This window comes from Pimephales promelas, chromosome 14 (assembly GCF_988280905.1).
Source record: "Pimephales promelas chromosome 14, fPimPro1.hap1.1, whole genome shotgun sequence".
Classification (NCBI taxonomy): domain Eukaryota; kingdom Metazoa; phylum Chordata; class Actinopteri; order Cypriniformes; family Leuciscidae; genus Pimephales; species Pimephales promelas.
In genome coordinates, this window is record NC_142782.1 from 28,533,361 (window position 1) to 28,540,624 (window position 7,264).

The following is a 7,264-nucleotide window of genomic DNA, read 5'->3' on the forward strand; positions in this document are numbered from 1 at the left end:
GATATCTCAGCTCTGGAAGGGTCTAAAGCCTCCGTTTTTGCGCTCAGGTCAAAGTCTCGCGGCCCTCTATCATAATCCAGAGTTTTGAGAAGATTGGAGAAACTTGATTTTTCGCCCGAAAACTGAAAAAAACGTAAGGGGTAACACTGTCGTTTTTTTTTCGGGTCGAAATTTTGAGTTTCGATATCTCAGCTCTGGAAGGGTCTAGAGCCTCCGTTTTTGCGCTCAGGTCAAAGTCTCGCGGCCCTCTATCATAATCCAGAGTTTTGAGAAGATTGGAGAAACTTGATTTTTCGCCCGAAAACTGAAAAAAACCTAAGGGGTAACACTGTCGTTTTTTTTTCGGGTCGAAATTTTGAGTTTCGATATCTCAGCTCTGGAAGGGTCTAGAGCCTCCGTTTTTGCGCTCAGGTCAAAGTCTCGCGGCCCTCTATCATAATCCAGAGTTTTGAGAAGATTGGAGAAACTTGATTTTTCGCCTGAAAACTGAAAAAAACGTAAGGGGTAACACTGTCGTTTTTTTTTCGGGTCGAAATTTTGAGTTTCGATATCTCAGCTCTGGAAGGGTCTAGAGCCTCCATTTTTGCGCTCAGGTCAAAGTCTCGCGGCCCTCTATCATAATCCAGAGTTTTGAGAAGATTGGAGAAACTTGATTTTTTGCCCGAAAACTGAAAAAAACGTAAGGGGTAACACTGTCGTTTTTTTTTCGGGTCGAAATTTTGAGTTTCGATATCTCAGCTCTGGAAGGGTCTAGAGCCTCCATTTTTGCGCTCAGGTCAAAGTCTCGCGGCCCTCTATCATAATCCAGAGTTTTGAGAAGATTGGAGAAACTTGATTTTTCGCCCGAAAACTGAAAAAAACGTAAGGGGTAACACTGTCGTTTTTTTTTCGGGTCGAAATTTTGAGTTTCGATATCTCAGCTCTGGAAGGGTCTAGAGCCTCCATTTTTGCGCTCAGGTCAAAGTCTCGCGGCCCTCTATCATAATCCAGAGTTTTGAGAAGATTGGAGGAAATTGATTTTTCACCCGAAAACTGAAAAAAACGTAAGGGGTAACACTGTCGTTTTTTTTTCGGGTCGAAATTTTGAGTTTCGATATCTCAGCTCTGGAAGGGTCTAGAGCCTCCATTTTTGCGCTCAGGTCAAAGTCTCGCGGCCCTCTATCATAATCCAGAGTTTTGAGAAGATTGGAGAAACTTGATTTTTCGCCCGAAAACTGAAAAAAACGTAAGGGGTAACACTGTCGTTTTTTTTTCGGGTCGAAATTTTGAGTTTCGATATCTCAGCTCTGGAAGGGTCTAGAGCCTCCATTTTTGCGCTCAGGTCAAAGTCTCGCGGCCCTCTATCATAATCCAAAGTTTTGAGAAGATTGGAGAAACTTGATTTTTCGCCCGAAAACTGAAAAAAACGTAAGGGGTAACACTGTCGTTTTTTTTTTCGGGTCGAAATTTTGAGTTTCGATATCTCAGCTCTGGAAGGGTCTAGAGCCTCCATTTTTGCGCTCAGGTCAAAGTCTCGCGGCCCTCTATAATAATCCAGAGTTTTGAGCAGATTGGAGAAACTTGATTTTTCGCCCGAAAACTGAAAAAAATGTAAGGGGTAACACTGTCGTTTTTTTTTCGGGTCGAAATTTTGAGTTTCGATATCTCAGCTCTGGAAGGGTCTAGAGCCTCCGTTTTTGCGCTCAGGTCAAAGTCTCGCGGCCCTCTATCATAATCCAGAGTTTTGAGAAGATTGGAGAAACTTGATTTTTCGCCCGAAAACTGAAAAAAACGTAAGGGGTAACACTGTCGTTTTTTTTTGGGGTCGAAATTTTGAGTTTCGATATCTCAGCTCTGGAAGGGTCTAGAGCCTCCGTTTTTGCGCTCAGGTCAAAGTCTCGCGGTCCTCTATCATAATCCAGAGTTTTGAGAAGATTGGAGAAACTTGATTTTTCGCCCGAAAACTAAAAAAAACGTAAGGGGTAACACTGTCGTTTTTTTGTGGGGTCGAAATTTTGAGTTTCGATATCTCAGCTCTGGAAGGGTCTAGAGCCTCCATTTTTGCGCTCAGGTCAAAGTCTCGCGGCCCTCTATCATAATCCAGAGTTTTGAGAAGATTGGAGAAACTTGATTTTTCGCCCGAAAACTGAAAAAAACGTAAGGGGTAACACTGTCGTTTTTTTTTCGGGTCGAAATTTTGAGTTTCGATATCTCAGCTCTGGAAGGGTCTAGAGCCTCCGTTTTTGCGCTCAGGTCAAAGTCTCGCGGCCCTCTATCATAATCCAGAGTTTTGAGAAGATTGGAGAAACTTGATTTTTCGCCCGAAAACTGAAAAAAACGTAAGGGGTAACACTGTCGTTTTTTTTTGGGGTCGAAATTTTGAGTTTCGATATCTCAGCTCTGGAAGGGTCTAGAGCCTCCGTTTTTGCGCTCAGGTCAAAGTCTCGCGGTCCTCTATCATAATCCAGAGTTTTGAGAAGATTGGAGAAACTTGATTTTTCGCCCGAAAACTAAAAAAAACGTAAGGGGTAACACTGTCGTTTTTTTTTCGGGTCGAAATTTTGAGTTTCGATATCTCAGCTCTGGAAGGGTCTAGAGCCTCCATTTTTGCGCTCAGGTCAAAGTCTCGCGGCCCTCTATCATAATCCAGAGTTTTGAGAAGATTGGAGAAACTTGATTTTTCGCCCGAAAACTGAAAAAAACGTAAGGGGTAACACTGTCGTTTTTTTTTCGGGTCGAAATTTTGAGTTTCGATATCTCAGCTCTGGAAGGGTCTAGAGCCTCCATTTTTGCGCTCAGGTCAAAGTCTCGCGGCCCTCTATCATAATCCAGAGTTTTGAGAAGATTGGAGAAACTTGATTTTTCGCCCGAAAACTGAAAAAAACGTAAGGGGTAACACTGTCGTTTTTTTTTCGGGTCGAAATTTTGAGTTTCGATATCTCAGCTCTGGAAGGGTCTAGAGCCTCCATTTTTGCGCTCAGGTCAAAGTCTCGCGGCCCTCTATCATAATCCAGAGTTTTGAGAAGATTGGAGAAACTTGATTTTTCGCCCGAAAACTGAAAAAAACGTAAGGGGTAACACTGTCGTTTTTTTTTCGGGTCGAAATTTTGAGTTTCGATATCTCAGCTCTGGAAGGGTCTAGAGCCTCCGTTTTTGCGCTCAGGTCAAAGTCTCGCGGCCCTCTATCATAATCCAGAGTTTTGAGAAGATTGGAGAAACTAGATTTTTCGCCCGAAAACTGAAAAAAACGTAAGGGGTAACACTGTCGTTTTTTTTTTCGGGTCGAAATTTTGAGTTTCGATATCTCAGCTCTGGAAGGGTCTAGAGCCTCCATTTTTGCGCTCAGGTCAAAGTCTCGCGGCCCTCTATCATAATCCAGAGTTTTGAGAAGATTGGAGAAACTTGATTTTTCGCCCGAAAACTGAAAAAAACGTAAGGGGTAACACTGTCGTTTTTTTTTTTCGGGTCGAAATTTTGAGTTTCGATATCTCAGCTCTGGAAGGGTCTAGAGCCTCCATTTTTGCGCTCAGGTCAAAGTCTCGCAGCCCTCTATCATAATCCAGAGTTTTGAGAAGATTGGAGAAACTTGATTTTTCGCCCAAAAACTGAAAAAAACGTAAGGGGTAACACTGTCGTTTTTTTTTCGGGTCGAAATTTTGAGTTTCGATATCTCAGCTCTGGAAGGGTCTAGAGCCTCCATTTTTGCGCTCAGGTCAAAGTCTCGCGGCCCTCTATCATAATCCAGAGTTTTGAGAAGATTGGAGAGACTTGATTTTTCGCCCGAAAACTGAAAAAAACGTAAGGGGTAACACTATCGTTTTTTTTCGGGTCGAAATTTTGAGTTTCGATATCTCAGCTCTGGAAGGGTCTAGAGCCTCCATTTTTGCGCTCAGGTCAAAGTCTCGCGGCCCTCTATCATAATCCAGAGTTTTGAGAAGATTGGAGAGACTTGATTTTTCGCCCGAAAACTGAAAAAAACGTAAGGGGTAACACTGTCGTTTTTTTTCGGGTCGAAATTTTGAGTTTCGATATCTCAGCTCTGGAAGGGTCTAGAGCCTCCGTTTTTGCGCTCAGGTCAAAGTCTCGCGGCCCTCTATCATAATCCAGAGTTTTGAGAAGATTGGAGAAACTTGATTTTTCGCCCGAAAACTGAAAAAAACGTAAGGGGTAACACTGTCGTTTTTTTTTGGGGTCGAAATTTTGAGTTTCGATATCTCAGCTCTGGAAGGGTCTAGAGCCTCCGTTTTTGCGCTCAGGTCAAAGTCTCGCGGCCCTCTATCATAATCCAGAGTTTTGAGAAGATTGGAGAAACTTGATTTTTCGCCCGAAAACTGAAAAAAACGTAAGGGGTAACACTGTCGGTTTTTTTTTTCGGGTCGAAATTTTGAGTTTCGATATCTCAGCTCTGGAAGGGTCTGAAGCCTCCATTTTTGCGCTCAGGTCAAAGTCTCGCGGCCCTCTATCATAATCCAGAGTTTTGAGAAGATTGGAGAAACTTGATTTTTCGCCCGAAAACTGAAAAAAACGTAAGGGGTAACACTGTCGTTTTTTTTTTCGGGTCGAAATTTTTAGTTTCGATATCTCAGCTCTGGAAGGGTCTAGAGCCTCCATTTTTGCGCTCAGGTCAAAGTCTCGCGGCCCTCTATCATAATCCAGAGTTTTGAGAAGATTGGAGAAACTTGATTTTTCGCCCGAAAACTGAAAAAAACGTAAGGGGTAACACTGTCGTTTTTTTTTTCGGGTCGAAATTTTGAGTTTCGATATCTCAGCTCTGGAAGGGTCTAGAGCCTCCATTTTTGCGCTCAGGTCAAAGTCTCGCGGCCCTCTATCATAATCCAGAGTTTTGAGAAGATTGGAGAAACTTGATTTTTCGCCCGAAAACTGAAAAAAACGTAAGGGGTAACACTGTCGTTTTTTTTCGGGTCGAAATTTTGAGTTTCGATATCTCAGCTCTGGAAGGGTCTAGAGCCTCCGTTTTTGCGCTCAGGTCAAAGTCTCGCGGCCCTCTATCATAATCCAGAGTTTTGAGAAGATTGGAGAAACTTGATTTTTCGCCCGAAAACTGAAAAAAACGTAAGGGGTAACACTGTCGTTTTTTTTTCGGGTCGAAATTTTGAGTTTCGATATCTCAGCTCTGGAAGGGTCTAGAGCCTCCGTTTTTGCGCTCAGGTCAAAGTCTCGCGGCCCTCTATCATAATCCAGAGTTTTGAGAAGATTGGAGAAACTAGATTTTTCGCCCGAAAACTGAAAAAAACGTAAGGGGTAACACTGTCGTTTTTTTTTTCGGGTCGAAATTTTGAGTTTCGATATCTCAGCTCTGGAAGGGTCTAGAGCCTCCGTTTTTGCGCTCAGGTCAAAGTCTCGCGGCCCTCTATCATAATCCAGAGTTTTGAGAAGATTGGAAAAACTAGATTTTTCGCCCGAAAACTGAAAAAAACGTAAGGGGTAACACTGTCGTTTTTTTTTTTCGGGTCGAAATTTTGAGTTTCGATATCTCAGCTCTGGAAGGGTCTAGAGCCTCCATTTTTGCGCTCAGGTCAAAGTCTCGCAGCCCTCTATCATAATCCAGAGTTTTGAGAAGATTGGAGAAACTTGATTTTTCGCCTGAAAACTGAAAAAAACGTAAGGGGTAACACTGTCGTTTTTTTTTTCGGGTCGAAATTTTGAGTTTCGATATCTCAGCTCTGGAAGGGTCTAGAGCCTCCATTTTTGCGCTCAGGTCAAAGTCTCGCGGCCTTCTATCATAATCCAGAGTTTTGAGAAGATTGGAGGAACTTGATTTTTCGCCCGAAAACTGAAAAAAACGTAAGGGGTAACACTGTCGTTTTTTTTTCGGGTCGAAATTTTGAGTTTCGATATCTCAGCTCTGGAAGGGTCTAGAGCCTCCATTTTTGCGCTCAGGTCAAAGTCTCGCGGCCTTCTATCATAATCCAGAGTTTTGAGAAGATTGGAGGAACTTGATTTTTCGCCCGAAAACTGAAAAAAACGTAAGGGGTAACACTGTCGTTTTTTTTTTCGGGTCGAAATTTTGAGTTTCGATATCTCAGCTCTGGAAGGGTCTAGAGCCTCCATTTTTGCGCTCAGGTCAAAGTCTCGCGGCCCTCTATCATAATCCAGAGTTTTGAGAAGATTGGAGAAACTTGATTTTTCGCCCGAAAACTGAAAAAAACGTAAGGGGTAACACTGTCGTTTTTTTTTTCGGGTCGAAATTTTGAGTTTCGATATCTCAGCTCTGGAAGGGTCTAGAGCCTCCGTTTTTGCGCTCAGGTCAAAGTCTCGCGGCCCTCTATCATAATCCAGAGTTTTGAGAAGATTGGAGAAACTTGATTTTTCGCCCGAAAACTGAAAAAAACGTAAGGGGTAACACCGTCGTTTTTTTTTTCGGATCGAAATTTTGAGTTTCGATATCTCAGCTCTGGAAGGGTCTAGAGCCTCCATTTTTGCGCTCAGGTCAAAGTCTCGCGGCCCTCTATCATAATCCAGAGTTTTGAGAAGATTGGAGAAACTAGATTTTTCGCCCGAAAACTGAAAAAAACGTAAGGGGTAACACTGTCGTTTTTTTTCGGGTCGAAATTTTGAGTTTCGATATCTCAGCTCTGGAAGGGTCTAGAGCCTCCGTTTTTGCGCTCAGGTCAAAGTCTCGCGGCCCTCTATCATAATCCAGAGTTTTGAGAAGATTGGAGAAACTAGATTTTTCGCCCGAAAACTGAAAAAAACGTAAGGGGTAACACTGTCGTTTTTTTTTCGGGTCGAAATTTTGAGTTTCGATATCTCAGCTCTGGAAGGGTCTAGAGCCTCCATTTTTGCGCTCAGGTCAAAGTCTCGCGGCCCTCTATCATAATCCAGAGTTTTGAGTAGATTGGAAAAACTAGATTTTTCGCCCGAAAACTGAAAAAAACGTAAGGGGTAACACTGTCGTTTTTTTTTCGGGTCGAAATTTTGAGTTTCGATATCTCAGCTCTGGAAGGGTCTAGAGCCTCCGTTTTTGCGCTCAGGTCAAAGTCTCGCGGCCCTCTATCATAATCCAGAGTTTTGAGAAGATTGGAGAAACTTGATTTTTCACCCGAAAACTGAAAAAAACGTAAGGGGTAACACTGTCGTTTTTTTTTCTGGTCGAAATTTTGAGTTTCGATATCTCAGCTCTGGAAGGGTCAAGAGCCTCCATTTTTGCGCTCAGGTCAAAGTCTCGCGGCCCTCTATCATAATCCAGAGTTTTGAGAAGATTGGAGAAACTTGATTTTTCGCCCGAAAACTGAAAAAAACGTAAGGGGTAACACTGTCGTTT